Source organism: Cyanistes caeruleus, chromosome 7 (genome assembly GCF_971803275.1).
Source record: "Cyanistes caeruleus chromosome 7, bCyaCae1.hap1.1, whole genome shotgun sequence".
NCBI lineage: Eukaryota > Metazoa > Chordata > Aves > Passeriformes > Paridae > Cyanistes > Cyanistes caeruleus.
Window position 1 is genome coordinate 15,207,199 of NC_141707.1, and position 15,709 is coordinate 15,222,907.

At 37.8% G+C, this 15,709-nt stretch overlaps 1 protein-coding gene across 2 annotated transcripts in view; it reads left to right on the forward strand.

The window, feature by feature from the left end:
- Positions 1–15,709, forward strand: part of BMPR2 (bone morphogenetic protein receptor type 2) — a 100,862-nt gene that overhangs the window by 35,437 nt on the left and 49,716 nt on the right. The window lies entirely within an intron of this gene.

Genomic DNA, 15,709 nt, shown 5'->3' on the forward strand with positions numbered 1-15,709 from the left:
CTAATGTTGCCACTTGGCACTTGACCGGAACTTAACTTCAGTATGATTTAAGTAAAGTGTAAATGGTTACATGTCTATGCTAAAAAAGTTAGGGAAGTGAGAAATGTGGGTTAGATATGATGATGGGAAAAGTTCTGGCTAAATTGGGAGCGCTGTGTTTCCCAGGGGTCCTCTGAGAGGTGTGCTGGCAATTAAGTAGGAGGCACTTTTAAGTAAACTTTCCTGTGGCTGTAAAATCCCTTGTGCCTAGTAAAATACCTTTTCTTTCCATTGGGGTGGTTCTGGTGCCATTCACCTCTACCTGGTATGCTTTCTTTGTACTCTGGAGAAATAAGTATCCATGAGGTCTTTACTTTTTGGTCAAATTTCATTGGAAATTTCAAGTGAACAATGTTTTATGTTGGGCAGGAGAGGAGGACAGAATCTGTACAAAAGAACTTCTCTTGTCTTAGCATCTGGTGTCTCTAGGTTATGGAGCAGACATAGGGCTTAGAAAGGGACTGTTTTTTGTGTGGGTAGAAATAAACCTGTGGGGGAAATCACTGCTGTCATTCTTACTGCAGTGCTGGGCTCATCCACTGGTGAATGCATATCAGCGTGAGCTCCTGCGGGTCAGTTTGTGAGTTTGGTTGGCAGGCTCAGCTGGAGTCACCAAGAGACTCTTCCACAGTAGGTGCCTGTGCCAGTCAATTTACCAGGGCCCACAGAGGTCTCTGGAATGTCCTCACCTCCCATCCCTCAGATTCTGGAGTTACATAAGTTATCCCATAAAATGAGAGAACAAATTGCTTCTCCTGAACAGGGACTTTGGTAAGAACTTTGTGGTAACAGACAACATGATAGTAACCAGGATGGATTTTATCTTTATTTTAATGTTTTTGATATGTATGTGGATGAAAGCCTGAGTCGGATCATGTCTCCGTTTATTAATAATCAGAATAAAGATACAGTGAAATGACTCAGGGCAAAAAATACTGAAGTGTGAAGGCCAGGTCACAGGCTGAAGAATGCCAAAGACAGTCACAATGGAGCCATGTGTCGTGTCAACTTAATACATCTGTTAGTATGGGGGTTTTGCTGATACTTTTTTAATGGTTTAGAAAAGAGAAACTATTTTCTTTGTTGTATACTTACATTATGGTAGAAATTAATATCTGCAGAAGCTTGGATAAAATTAGGTGAGAGTGATGGTGACTTGGCAGCTGCTCAGAGGAACTGTGCTGTATCTATAGGGTGACCTAGAAAAGGTGTAGTGGTGCTTAAGAAACTGGCAGCTGCTATCAAATGCACCAGGGGAGAAGCAGGCACAAAAATGATAAGCAGATTGAAAAAAAAAAATCAGCGGGGGACTGAATGTGGTGGGACTTTGAAAGGTAAGGTACAATGAGGTTAAGCATCAGGGGGAGGAATGGCAAGAGAGAGAACCTTACTGCTTCAGGGGTGTAACAGGGAGGGGGAAAGGTACATAATAATGACTTCTGTGGTGGTGTAAAACCTATCTGGAACTTTAGACGTTGGGGGACAGATTCTGCAGTCACTGTTTCAGTAGCTTTTAAAGTCCAAATACTAGTGTTATAATGATGGTATTTTATGAGGAAGCTACTCAGTGTGTTCAGAGATTGCTGAATTTTATGGTACTTATCTTGTCTGTATTTTCAGTTACAAGTTAGTATTTTAGGAAAGCTTGATAATTGTCATGTCCTGTTAAAATTTTTCTGTAGTGTTGAAAATACCCTGAAGCTTGATTTTCATGTACAGAAAAAACCTATTTTTGTTTAGAATTTTATTTAAATCTGTAAATAAATTCCTCTTTTTTTTATCCATGGAATGCTCCTTTTCCTCTGTAACTAGTGGTCACTGGTTTATTGTCAGATGGTAACAGTTGCACATTTACTTTGCTGGAGTTTCTTAATTTTCTTTTGCTATTATTCTGCAAAGATGACTTGGCTGGGACTTTTGTGTTCTGCTCTCTTCTTCACAGAGAAGATTATTTGCCAATAATTATTAATTATATTTTTATATATGATTTGCCAACGTTTTCATTGTTTTACTTTCAATTTAGCATTGATACCTGTGTTGTACATCCTTATGGTCAAATGTTCTCAGAGAGCACTTACAACATACTAATTAGAGGCAGGGGGCCAGGGGGAAAGGATTAAGGAAGCTGAGCATGAGCTTCTTTTATATTTCCTCTGTGAGATCCAGCAGATTCTGTTGTTTGGATCTTCTTCACTTCAATTTCTGATAGTGTTTTCTGGTCCCTGAATACTACAGTGACTGGGTAACATTAAATCCCACATCAATCAAAGTATTTTCTGTTTTCTCATCCTTGTTGTCCTCAATGATGTGGAACTGTGATTTAGAAAAAAAGGTGTAATGGAAAGTATAGCTTTTAAAAATAAAGAAAGCAAAGGCACTGTGGATGAACTTGTGTTTAGACCTTCTTAGACACCTTTGTTTGGATGAATGGATAGGGAGGTGGATTTCAAGAGATTTTATGTAAGAGTGAAAAAAGCTTGCAAACCTGAGAGGTTTACCTTTCAGTATTATGGGAGACAGCAAGCAAGATCTGGAGAGGAACCATGTTGTAAACAAAGAAGCTGAGGATAAAACTATGGTAAGCTGCTTTTCTTTAACTACTCTGCCTCGTTCAGACAGAGCATTTAAAAACTGAATGGCTGTTGTTTCATCTTATCTCTGACACAGGATGTTCAAAGACCTTTAAATCGCCAGAAGGTGAGGGAGAAAAGACAAACTAGAGAAGAAGCAAGTAGGAAGGAATAATCTGTTTAATCTGAAAGCTTTCTGGAAAGCTGTGCTTTGAATAACTGGTGCATATTTATATTTTTGTAGTTCCCCCTAGGCAGTCTGTCCTCTTTTGACTGGCTGTGAAATTCTGACTTTGGCTTCCTCTTCTGAGATATAGAAGCACTATCAATACCTACCGTGATCAAGATGATCCTGTTTTTCTCCCTGTACAGGAATCTTAGGATTTAATATAAAATTCCAAATTACATAGACTAAAGCCAGTGTTAGTCAAAGTTAACCATACATAGCAAAACAAAAAGAATGCCATGTCTATATTTTGAATAGAGATACACAGCTGTACTCTGCTAACATTATTTTTTTTACCAACTACCTGAGGGATGAAGTAAGTTGGTTACTGGTGTCAGCAGAAGACTAAAGACTCTTCCATTTTTTTTTTTTTTTGGTGTGTTTTTTTTTTTTTTTTGAAAGCAATGCTGTAAACAGATCAGTGTCATTTTAAATATGCTGAGTTCTGCTGCTTTCCTGTTTGGTAGTAGCTTGGTCTCCACTAAGAACAATAATTCTTTCTCATAGCCTTAGGGACAGAATTTGGGCATAACAAACTATTAGAGGACTATTTAATAACAAGGACGGGTTTTTATTTTATTGAGGGCTCTTGGAAGTTTCTATTTCACAGTTTTTTCCTGCATGTGAACTGAAAAGATACTTGACAATGTTTTGAAGATAAGCCTGTAACTTCCAAATTGTTCCATTTTTTCTCTTTCCGTGATTTATTCTAGCATGTCTAAGGTAATAAGGTCTCATGATAAGATGAATTTCGGCATTGGTTTAGTTTTTAGTGCGATTGAGGCAGAAGGCTGAAAAGTCAAACCTTCACTGCATGACATCCTTAGCTCTGAATGGCTAAGTGTTTAGTAAGCCCCCAGTTCTTCATTTTGTCAGGTTTTACTGTAAATGTAGTTTATAACAAGATTTTCTAAAAGCTCATGCAATTCCTATTACATAAGTTCCATTTTTATATATAATAAATAAAATAAAATAATGAGTTATTATCACATTATCCTTCTATACTCTTCTCTCTGGCAACAATGGAGTATTCCTGAAAGCACTTTCCAAGTAAGCTAGCTGTCTACAGTCTATGATAATCAGCTGTAATGGCACATAGGCAGCTGGTTTGCTAATCCTTTGATTGCAGTATTAGTTTGTCTCAGAGATTCTAAAAACCTGTCTGATCCTGTAAATGTGTTTAGTGAATATTATGGAATAAATTATATCTTGCCTTAAGACTCTAAAACACATATTCAGGTTATGAGTTGTGTATTTTCTGGGTTTTTCCCTTTTCTGATACTTATGTTTATGTTTAAAGGGGAAAAAAAGACATGTCTGTCCTAAAACTGCTCAGCAAAATATTGAACTTCAATTCATTTAACACTGGAAGGATTTGTATTTTAATCATCAGAAATTGTCCTTATCTGGCTTATCACCCTGTCAAGTAATTCAGGATCAGATCAGGATCTCTTATTTACAGAGAGATTGCAAGTAAGTTTTCCTTTATACAAATCTGTTAAGAAGAACAGAAAACCTACTTTGTAGGTACATATGGATTACTTAAAATATGCAGTAATCTGTGCAACAATGTATTTTTTATTAAAAAAAAATTAATATGTGTGCAAACATGAGTGGGTTTTTTTAATGTGAAACTTTAATTTTCATAAATTAGAGCCAGTTTGCTAGGAAATAAGTACATGAGTTAATAAACCTGATCTGACTTGATGTAAAGCTGTTACTTAAGTGTTTCAAGTTATATTGTTTTGTCAAATATCTAGTTCAAAATAAAGAGAAACATGTATCAGTTCATGGAATCATAGGATTGTTAAGGTTGGAAAAGGCCTCTAAGGTTAAGGAGTCTAAGCATTAACCCAGCACCTCCTTGTTCACTGCTAAATTAATTATGTCCTCAGTCATAAGTGAAAATGTTCTTAGTAGAGGCTAACAAAGTGTTTGATCACAGTTTTGTTTCAAAAGACACCAACTAAGTAATATTTGTTCAATGTCCCTGTAATAAAGATATGTAACACTTTGTGGTGTTGAAAGACTAAAGTCTTTCAAAAAAAGTGAAAAGAGAGGAAACCACCTCTTTACTGGTAAATTCTAGTATTGTAAAGCCTCTATGCTATTGCGGTTTTTTTGGTTGTCATAATGAGATTTGGCATTGTTGCTTCGTAACTAGTCCCAAATGCCAAGATGGTGTTTGTGCTTATTTCCTGCCCTTTAAGTAGGTCTAAATCAGAAAAAGTTCAAACTGTCCTGGACTGAAATGCTGCTGATCTCGTGTCTGTGGCAGAGAGCTGCAGTGTGTGTGTGGGAGTCCCTGCACAGCCTGGCTCTGCGCTCACCCCTGCAGCAGCTGCTTGGTAGATTAGGCTGCCTTGCAACCTGCAGAATCTGATGTTTTCTACTCACACTTTTGCTATGTCTTGTGAGATGTTTTAACCTGTGCTGCCTGAGTATATGTATAGGGTGAGGAGGTCAGATGGGTCTTTTGAGCGTAGCTCTAGCCATCATCCTCAGGTGTGTAATGCAAAATGTTAAGCAAGTTGATTGCAGTCTTTTCCTCGAGCTTCTATTTTGGGAGTGCCCTTTTCCATGTTTCCTGTCATTAGCATCAACAAAGATAATTAAAAACAATCTTATAATGTTTAAATTTTTTTTTTTTTGTTTCCTTGTCCCCAGAAGTTTGTTTCCTTGGTGTGACGTACCGTACTTCAGTACGTGAAAGCCAGTCCTTGAAACAAGTGTGTTCAGTAACCTGGGCTTGTCTGCATGTACCAACCATGCCCTTTTTAACTGCATAAATTTAGAAATCAGAAGTTAATGAAGAGCTTGTCTTGACTAGACACTGGTTTGTTTTTTTCTGACTATACAAAGTCTGCAAAAGTTTGCCTCTATCACCTTCTTAGCCAGTTTAAGTTGGTTTTGGTACAACAAGGATTTAAATGGAAAAGAATAAATACATAAAGAAAATGTATGAGTTGATTTTAAATAGTTCATTGCTGTACCCATAAATTTCTAACTATTTAAACACTGTAACATCAAGAAATACACGAACAGTGACCTCTGTGTTCAATGGGCTGATAACCTTGAAGTCTAACAGAAGCAAAAGTCAATATTTTCTGGTTTTGACCAGTTCAACAAACACCATAAATACCTTTAGCTGACAATTCTTTCCATTCCTGCTCTCAGTTAAGGAACATAGAGTAGGAGTGTTTGAAGTAAAGTCCCTTCCTGTAGCAGCCCACAATCTCTTACAGGTCCTTGATAGTTTGTCTTCTGCATAAGCGGCTTTCACTTTGCGCTGGCTGTGTTAAGGTGCCTGGGGAGCTGTTGTGTTGACCATGCTCTTGACTCAAGATAACAGTGGTTTGTGGGGTATTCTGTGGCATACTAACAAATGTCTTGAAGAAAAAGATTTGAGATGTTTTTAAATTTAAACATACATTCTGTGAAGAATTCTGGAAAGGTGAGAAGCTTCAAACCCTCATGAAGCATGTCAGGGTAGAAGCTAGTTTCTGCCTTTTGCTGCTCTTGTCATTTTCTTCAGGGTTTAAGATTTCAAAGCCAAATAGATTATGCTTCTGTCTGAGGGCAAAATATTGATATGATTCTGGAGCTTAATTTCCTTGTAGCTTCAGGTTGAAGAATGTTTGCCAGTTTTTGAATGTTTCAGTATATTCACAGTAGTGTAAGCGTCCTGAAAATGTTTATAGGAAAAAATTTTTGTAATATGCTGTAAGAGACAGGCTGTATGGGTTCTGTCTTTTCCCAGATTTAAGGTACTGAAAAGTTCTCCAGAAAGTGTTTCAGTAATATCTGCAGTCAAAATGGCATCCCTGCTAGGTAGGAAAGAGTGAGTACATTACATGTGTTTGGGGTTTACAAAGTAGCAGATCTTTTTCAGAGGGAATGTAAAGCAGACTCTGAAATAAGCAATTTTGCTGTGGGAAGTCTGTTATATCTGAATTTAGGGGCTAAATACCACATCATTATTTTGCTTTACTGTTGCTTTAGTTGCAGAGTTTCCTGTGTTATTCCATGCAGATACTTTACTTTGACAGCCCAGATAAACAAAAACCAGACACTCATACCCAGGAAAAAAAAATCCCTGAACACCAGACTAGGGCAAAGATAAAGAATTCAGGCTTTTTCAGTTCCATGAATAGACACTGGCCACTGGAAAAGATTATGTGTGACTAAGGCTGTGGTGATTTCTGTTCTGACATAATTGCTAAACAGCAACATGAAATTACTTGTTTTTTCTTTGAACGGAGACAGAGTCATTTAGGAAGTGAAAAATATATTAAAAAAAACAAAAATTGAAAAATGCTAGACTTGTTTAAATCCCGTAATTTAGCCACTCTTTCAGATTAAATGGTGACTGGGATTTTTCCAGGAGACCTTGAGAAGTTGCATGTCTAAAATCTTGCTGAGTCAGTGAAGGCCATCTACTCCCTTCCCTGTGCTTTTCCAGAAATCTGGGTTTAAATGACCTTTAGTGCATGTTGGACTAACTCTTAAATAAAGTGAAAGGTATACTTAAAACTAGCTTGCAAAATACTTCTCATTGAAAATTTTTTTTGCTCTACATTGTGAGTCTGCGAGTAGATTCTATCTGAGGTAATTTGGCTATGTGTAAAGACTGGAATTCCTGTTTGCTCGTGGAGTAAAATAAGCAAAAATCATTTAATCTTGAGACGAGAGGACAGTGCAAACTAGTTAATGTGATTTGAAACCACAAGGATGCTTTTTACCTTGCTAATTCTCACAGAAAATCATCATCTTCAACTACATTAATTTAATGGAAGCTCTAAGATCATTTTAAAATAAAGACAAGCATTTGGAGTTGAGGGTAATTTTTTTATGCTTTGTCCTCCACTAATGTGTTTAGTTTAGTAGATTATATTCTGCTTTAAGTGGGTGTTAAACATACGCTATGATCTGACACTTTTGTGGTATTTAATGGTTTAGTCATGTTTTATGCTAAGTTGCTTCTACTTTCGAGAATTTGAGATTAACAGCATTTTCAGAAGACTTTTTGAATGTGCTTGGACCGTTGTGTTTGTGTAGGACACACTGACTGGATTTTGCTTTAATATGAAATGAAAAGTTTTTGGAAATGGCTGTAAGCTGAAGTCTGATGACAAAGATGGGGGTGTTTTAAAGCTTAATGAAGTGAATGCTAAAATGCCACTACATCTTACTGTGTCTACAACATCAAGAAACCTGCTGTAGTCTCTTGCTATGAAGCATTTAACTGTTTAAATGCCAAGTTGTGTGATAAAATGCCATCAGTCCTGTGTAATTACTGAACTAAGATACTGTTACAGTTTTTTAATATACCAGAGGGTTTTTTTCACAGCTAGAAGATGATATATTGAGGAATTTCATATTGGTCAGATTGATAACCTTTTTCCACTACCTTTTTCTTACATGTCTTTTGTTTTAATTTTGTCTTGTTAAAAATCAATGGGAATTTAGCAGAGGGGAGAAAAAGATGGAAGGAAGAAACCTGCTGCACTAGACAGACTTATACAATAGAAACAAATGTTCTAAGTGTGTATCTGCTGAACACAGCTATACAACAATGTTAAGGAGAATGCTGAATCACTGTGAGAAGTAGATTCCTTTTCTTGTTTAGTTGTATACATTGTGGAGGAGATATTGTAAGGTGGGGGAAGCTCTGGTTAGTGGCCCAGGTAGTCAGAGGTCAACTTGTTACGGCTGTGGTTGAGGCTTCGGGACACTTGAGTTCAATTCTGCAGTTTGTCCTTCTCTGACCCTAATATCCTCATTGCAGATTCAGCTTGAATCTCTCCGCATATCAGCTGAAAAATGCTCAACCTTTTGATGTAAAGCACTATTAACTGTTCAAATTCACTTGACATTCTTGAATTTTGACCCAAAACACAGGTGTTGCTAGCTTTCTTGCCACCATGTCTTGTGCTCTTACTGGATGGATAAAGTTTTGCATCTGTGGTAATGTCTGGTTCACATGAAGTTGGCACAGCAAGGTGGTCTGGTGGTCCTCAGAAACATTTAGAAAGCTGTAGAAGTAAGGCAGTGACATGGTTTATTGGCAGTAAACTCAGGTGTTTTTTCATAAAATCTGGCAGCGTTCGGGAACTACATAATTCGTCAGCTGCTAGCAATAAATCTCTGCCATCCTGGTTCTTAGCTGTGTGGCTTCTCTTGCGTAAGCTGGGTTCTTCTAAGGCAAGACTTCCTTTGAGAGTAAATTTGGGTAAAAGGAGAACAAGGCCTTCAGTACAGAATTTGAGTTGATGATTTACTTTTTGGCCTCTCCATACATTGCTATTTACGTGAATTCCAATTAGTGAAATTCCTGGTATGGTCAGAGGTATAGAATACTAATGTAAGACCACAAGAGGGGCGTATGTTGGTAGCTGGGAGCCAGTGAGATTGTGCCAGCAGGGTCAGCTGGCCCCAGAGGAAGCCATGGACTGTGTACTGAAGCAGTCCGAGACAGCAGTGCCTGAGTGGAAAGCAAAATGTGAACCTTTTGCACAGCGTGACTCAATACAGCTGCCACATGATCTGGCTCTGTTGCACTTATTTAGTGCTAGCAGACCACTGGTTCTTCAGAATGAAGCTGAAACACCAAGATACCCATGGACTGTTAAAGAAAACTCAACAGGAAAAGGCTCCACCAGTGTCTCCATTGCTGCTGGTAGCCTTGATCGACCCACAACACTGTGTTAGAAAGTGAGCAAGGAAAGAAAACAGATTTCATATTTACTTGCTTGAAGGCTAGACTGAGGAGAGGGAAAGACCATGTACAGAAAAAAACCACTTGAATTTTCTAGTCTGTTTTGAGGGCAAAGGACCTTGTAGTGAACATAAGTTATCTTGTCATCTGCATGTGCAGTCAATCACTTTGAAATGGGTAGCAGTACTAGCATTCATTTTAGTTTTGGCACTAGTTCTCAATCAAAGCCTGGCTCTGTGTAATTGCCAGCATTTGAAACTGTGATGTTAGTCAGCAAAAGCAGACAAAACCAAAATAACTTGCATCAATGAAGGCTAAGGACATGCAGTACTGTGAACAGATTATTCCAGATTTTAACACTGAGTATAAACTGTAAAGGGTTTATTGTCAAAATATATATTACATATATATATTATATATATAGTATAGATAAGATATATATAGTATATATAGTATAGATACTAAGATATAGTATATCTTGAGGTACGTATTTTGTCCTGTAAAATAGTTAATGATTATGATGGGTTTTATTTCCCCTCTTTTTCTTAGAAGGAGGGGAAAATATGTGAATTTACCACAGATGTAAATTTCTGAAGCATTTTTCTTTACTTTCCTGCCTCCTTCCTAGAAATTCTGCTGTATTGTGCAAATTTCCATTATTTCATCTTCATGTCTTTAAAAGATTAATTAAGTGGTTGTGTTTTGGAGCCCATCTGGAGGACTTCTGATCTGGAAGTTTGCTGTAAAGCAATAGGCTGTGCAGCCTGCCTGACCAAACATTCCCTGGCTTTGTTTTCCACTGTGCTGCTCCTGACCTCCTGCTCAGAAAGTCTTCAGGCCATTTCATGTTGGTTTAGACCTTCCTTAGGCATGTTCTCATGCCTAATCCTTAGGCAGACAATTTATTTGTTTTTCTGAGCAGTCAGTGCAGAGCCCTGGTCAAACATTCTACGAAATAGAATACTGGAAGTAGAAATATGTGAAAGATTACCAGTAGTTTAGCTTTTTTCCTCCCACTCTAAGTTGGTATTGAGGATGGTCTGTCTTGGAGGAGCATGACTTCCTTCAAAAGACATCTGCTTATGATATATTTTAATATAAGTCAATACACATTTAGAAATAATTGTAATTAAAGCCTCTGAGGAGAAAAAGATAAGAAAAGCAACATTAGAGTTTTTGCTAAGTGATGATTTCTTCAAGATTCTGTTTCTCTATACATCACAACAGAAATCAGCTATCAGAATTTGAAAAGATATACTCAGAGGAACTTCCTGATATATACCTTCCTTATAATAGCATGTGTCTTCATAACACAAGCTGTCTCATCACCCTGTCTTGAGGGCAAAGATGTTTCCCCCTATTGTGTAAATAAAGAGCTCCACAGAAAGCTGACAGGGCCAAAATAAAACAGATTTTGTGTCTATGGCTGTTCTGATGAAAATCTTGCTAATTGAAAGGACAAGTTACAGAAAAAACATCGATCTTTGAAAACAAATCTGTTGCAGCCTACTGAGATTCCCAGCTGAATATGTAGTGGCCTGTATTTAAAGAAATCACATTACAGGCAAACAAATGCTCAGAAACCTTTTTCTTTTTTTGTCTTTCTAAGTTGTCACCTATATGAACTTAAGTGCAATTGGTGTGATTACCAACATGGTACCCTGTGTGTGGTCTGTGATGCCAGCGGGTCTGTTCTTGTAGATTGTGTGCAGGTTTGTCTTCAGACTGTTCTCATGTTCTTTCATTTGTGACTGTTGAGTCACAAAATGTTTTGCCTGGCATTAATCATAAAGTGGCAAGTGTTTTCTTTATTATCTTTAATCCCAGTTATTAGACCATGGAGTAGCATTTGAGTAACATTTGAGACTTTTTTTCTTTTCCCCCTCACTTTGCACTTGATGTGAATTCTGTGTACTGAATTGAATAGATGCAAGGTCAGGAAGCATCAGTTAAGTACTAATGGAAGTGACTTCCGATGCTATTAGTGAAAACATGACTCATGTTCTAAGGATTTGCAGTTGGATTCCTGTAACTTTTGGTATTTCTCTTTCATTGTTTTCAGTAGTTGTTTTCCTAGAACACACAGTGATTGTGAAAGAATTACTATATTAAAAACAATAGTGACATTTTCATTTGTTTCAACTCATCCTAGTATGGACGAATTTTGTGTTAGTAACACACAGCATTTCTGACATAGTAGATGCACTTGTTCTATTTTTCTGATCTTGGCTGTTCAGAAATATCTTTAGTGGGGAAAAAAGGCGAATACTCAAATAGTAAACATCTCAGGGTATTTTATGTAGTGAACAGACAGAATTCACTTATCAGTGTGAATCAGTTCTCTGTTTCTGAGCAGCTGGAAATAACATCATGATTACAGAGAGAAAATATTGAGAACATCTATATAGCATTTTTTCCTGTGATAATGTTCAGATTTTCTTTGTTGACAGTAGAACTGACAAACTGTAGGATGGTAAATCACATAAAAACCTGAGCCGTATGCCAAAAGGGAATTTCTGAAGCCCTGGTCTTCTTTCTCAGGGCTGTATGGTGCTATGGGGATGAGCTCTGTGCCCCCAGACCACTGCAGCAGTAAGCGTCAGCCACAGGACAGACTTGGGAAACGATGGGCAATTCCCAGTTCCTTTGTGATTACAGGAGAGTAATTTATTGTAGTCTGTTTACCCATTCTCCACTTGGAATATGACAATAAGTTTTCACAGTTTGATTCAAGTAAAGTGTGTTACAAGCGCGTGTGGTGATCAGACTCACCGGTAGTGGCGGCCGGGCAGAAAGCTGAGAACATTTACCCTTTCTTAGATGACTGCTTGGAGCACCCATATTCCATTTGAATGCCGCTCATGTTTGTTTCTGAAACTGTATATAAAATATGAAAGCGTTTTTTTGTATACAAAGAGGTGTAAAATGGGCTGGAGAGCAACAAAACTTATTTTGAGGTTTGGGGGTTTTTTCTGGTTTGTGATAGGGCATTGAAGAGCTTGTTGTGCTCGTTTTGGTTTTCCCCTTGGTAAAACTTGTGGGAATGGTGCCTTCCCCTCTTGTCTTTGTTAGAAATCTCTGTAGGATGAGAGAACAGAAGTTGGAGTTCATTTTATTATTTCTACTGGATTATTTTGACATTGTTTGACTGGTATGCAATACAAGAGGAATGGAAAATTGACATTTCATTACAATTCCTTCATAATTTGTTGTGTAAGTTTTACTTTCTGTCCTCTTCTGTCAGCCTATCTGTTGCTTCTACAGTTTTTCCAGTAGCAAATTTTTCAGTGGTGTATGACATGTAGGCATTCACTTGCCATTTATTTATTTCAAAATCTCTCATGAAATTTCATTAAAGGGTTAATTAGAAAAGATCTGAATGTCTAGTAAGTTCTGTGGGATGAAAAAACAGGGTTTACTCAGAAATTTGCCTTATAAAGGTAAATTCAGGGTTTTAAAGGATGACTTCAGCCATGCAGCAGACATCCTATAAATCTCTGCTGCTACTTACTTAAGTGCTAGGTCTTGGTTGTGTTTGTAGCTGGGACGTTTCATGTCTGGGCAGATAAACTGCATAGCTTGATCTGTAAATGGCTTCTGCATTTTGCTGATTTCAGAATACATTGCTAGTGCATCTTGGGTCTGTGAAATCTGTAAGGAAAAGAGCACTGTACAGTGAACTGCTCACAGCTCCCTAATATCTGGTGAGCACACATGTCTGCAGGGACTTTTCCCTTCATGTTTCTGACAGGTAGCAAATGAGCTAGTTGTATTCAAATAGAGTGGTTCAGGAGCCTCAGTCTTCATAGGATAAGTTATTTATTTTAATTGCTCCTGTTGTTTAATGAAGATCTTAACATTAAGGTATTTCCTTGGGTCTATTTGGATCTATTTGAACTGAAGACAAACAAGAGAATCCAGTAGTTCTAGTCTTGCCTTACCATCTTGCTTGCCTTGGAGACAAAAAAGAGCAAAGTAGCCCAGCTGAGAAATAATTTTTGTGTCTTGTTTGCTGCACATTGGGTACTTGGAGACATGTAAGAATTGAAGAATGGCTGAGGTTGAGAGGGACCTCTGAAGGTCATCTCGTCCAACTCGTTGATGAGGCAGGGTCACCTGGAGCCAGCTGCCTAGCACCATATGTAGACAGTTTTTGAATATCTCTAAGCATGGAAAAGCAGCTTTGGAATTGTTTCCAGCTAAGCTGCTACAAAGAGTGTGAGTGGCTGCCCTCAAACATTGCAGGGACTCAGCTCCCACAGGACAGGGGATGTGTTTCCCCTCCGAATGCACCCTGCATACCTGTTGGCTTCCATGATGACTGAAAACTGACAAATATCATCCATTTGGAAATCCAAATGAGCAACAGTATTTTACTTTGAAGAGTAAGATTTCTGTTGAAATAGGTCAACTTTATAAAGAGGCACTCTGGCACTTTGGTATGGTTGTAGTAGTATTTTGTAGTACTTCTTTTGGGCAAAGTTTAAGGCATACAAGCATACTCACCTAGGCTAGAGGCTGCTTTCAAGACCTGACCTAGAAGTATTCCAGTACTAAAAGTTTTAAAATCTGACTAGTTTCCACTGCCTGGAAGAAAGAAATCCCAGAGCAGGAATGTACTGAAATCATGAGCAGTAACTGAAGCAGCTCATCTATTCTGTTGTTCTGCAAGACGGTTTCTGTACATCTGAATGCCCTACCCAATTTTCTTCGGCATTACAACTTCAACAATGAACATACAGAGGCCATAGAGAAAAATAAAGTAGCTTTTGTTCCATGTCCCCTGTTCTCCAGATGTTCTGTGCCATGGGGGAAGGGGCAGGGGTCAGCAGAGTATTGCAGTGGGTACTGCTCCCACAGGGGCTGTGCTTCTCCAGGTTGTAATTGAAGCAGGAATGTGCAGTGATCAGCATGAAAACTCTAGTTGTTGGATGAGTAACCTTTATTTTTTGTCAGAAAAGTTTCCCACTGAGATAGTCTGACATTAAATTGTGTCAAGTTAACTCATATTTTTATTACTTTGCAAGAAAATTTGTGGACACTCAGGTTGCTAGCTCTATGTTGTATTTTCTCATGTTTGCCCCATCCTTCCCTCCACAGGTATTCTTATAAATTTTAAATCAGAAAAGCCTTTGGTAGTTACTTTTACTTTCTGTAGTATATGTATGGTTGGACAGCATCTAGCATGACTCTTAATAACTTCTCTTTTTTTGAGTATCTTCTCATATTCTTACCTCTCAACCTTGATCCTAGGAATTTTATAGAAAGATTAAGAGACCTCAAAAGGAAGCAATTAAAGTTGTCTCAGTTGGTGGAGCACAGACATGATACATGTCATTATTTGTTTTCTGAGTCCAAGGCAAACTCAAAAGGTTTTGGTTTGTTTTGGTCTTTTTTCTTCTTCTCTTAGTTCATGGGTTCAAAGATTTTTTATTTTTTTTTTTAACATATTGAGGCATTATTAAAGTAGACTTTCCTAGAATTGATTTTATTTTTAAATAAGGAAACCAGATTTGTGTGGCAGTTTCATAAATTCTGTTCTTTTAAATTAATTTTTCACAAAGGCAAGTTATGAAAGGGCTTATCTTGCAGCAGTTTGAGCGTTTTGTAAACAACCAGATCTTGGATGGCCTTAGCCCCACTCAGCTATCATATGCAACAGGTTTTAAAACCTTCCTACTGTCCCTCTGCAGATATGTCCTATTTCACAAGGCTGTATACTTTGGTCCCATTGTGTCTTGAAAATTGTAGTTTTGTGATAGTTTTTTCTTCTTTGAATTTTCAAAAAGTTAGTGAGATCCAGTTCCCTTACAGCAGTGGGGTCCTGTCCTTTTCATACATTGTTTCTTGGCCAGTCCCATGTCACGGAGCAGAGAATGCAGGACAGATGCTTCACGCCTGGCATACTCAGCTGTTCTGAGAATAAAACTGCAGCGCGCAACTGGCAAGTTCTGCTGGAGGCAGCATGTGCTGGCTGTTAATGTGTGACCTTTTTGTACTCAGTAACTTGACTAGCTGTGCTCAGAGAGATTTAAAAAAAAAAAATTGGATATGAAATTTAGGCAATGGACTTTCTGAATATCCAGTAAGTCACTGCTTCATAATAAATGTATTTATCACTGCAGAACTTACAGAAGTTAAGTGTTAATAGTGCAC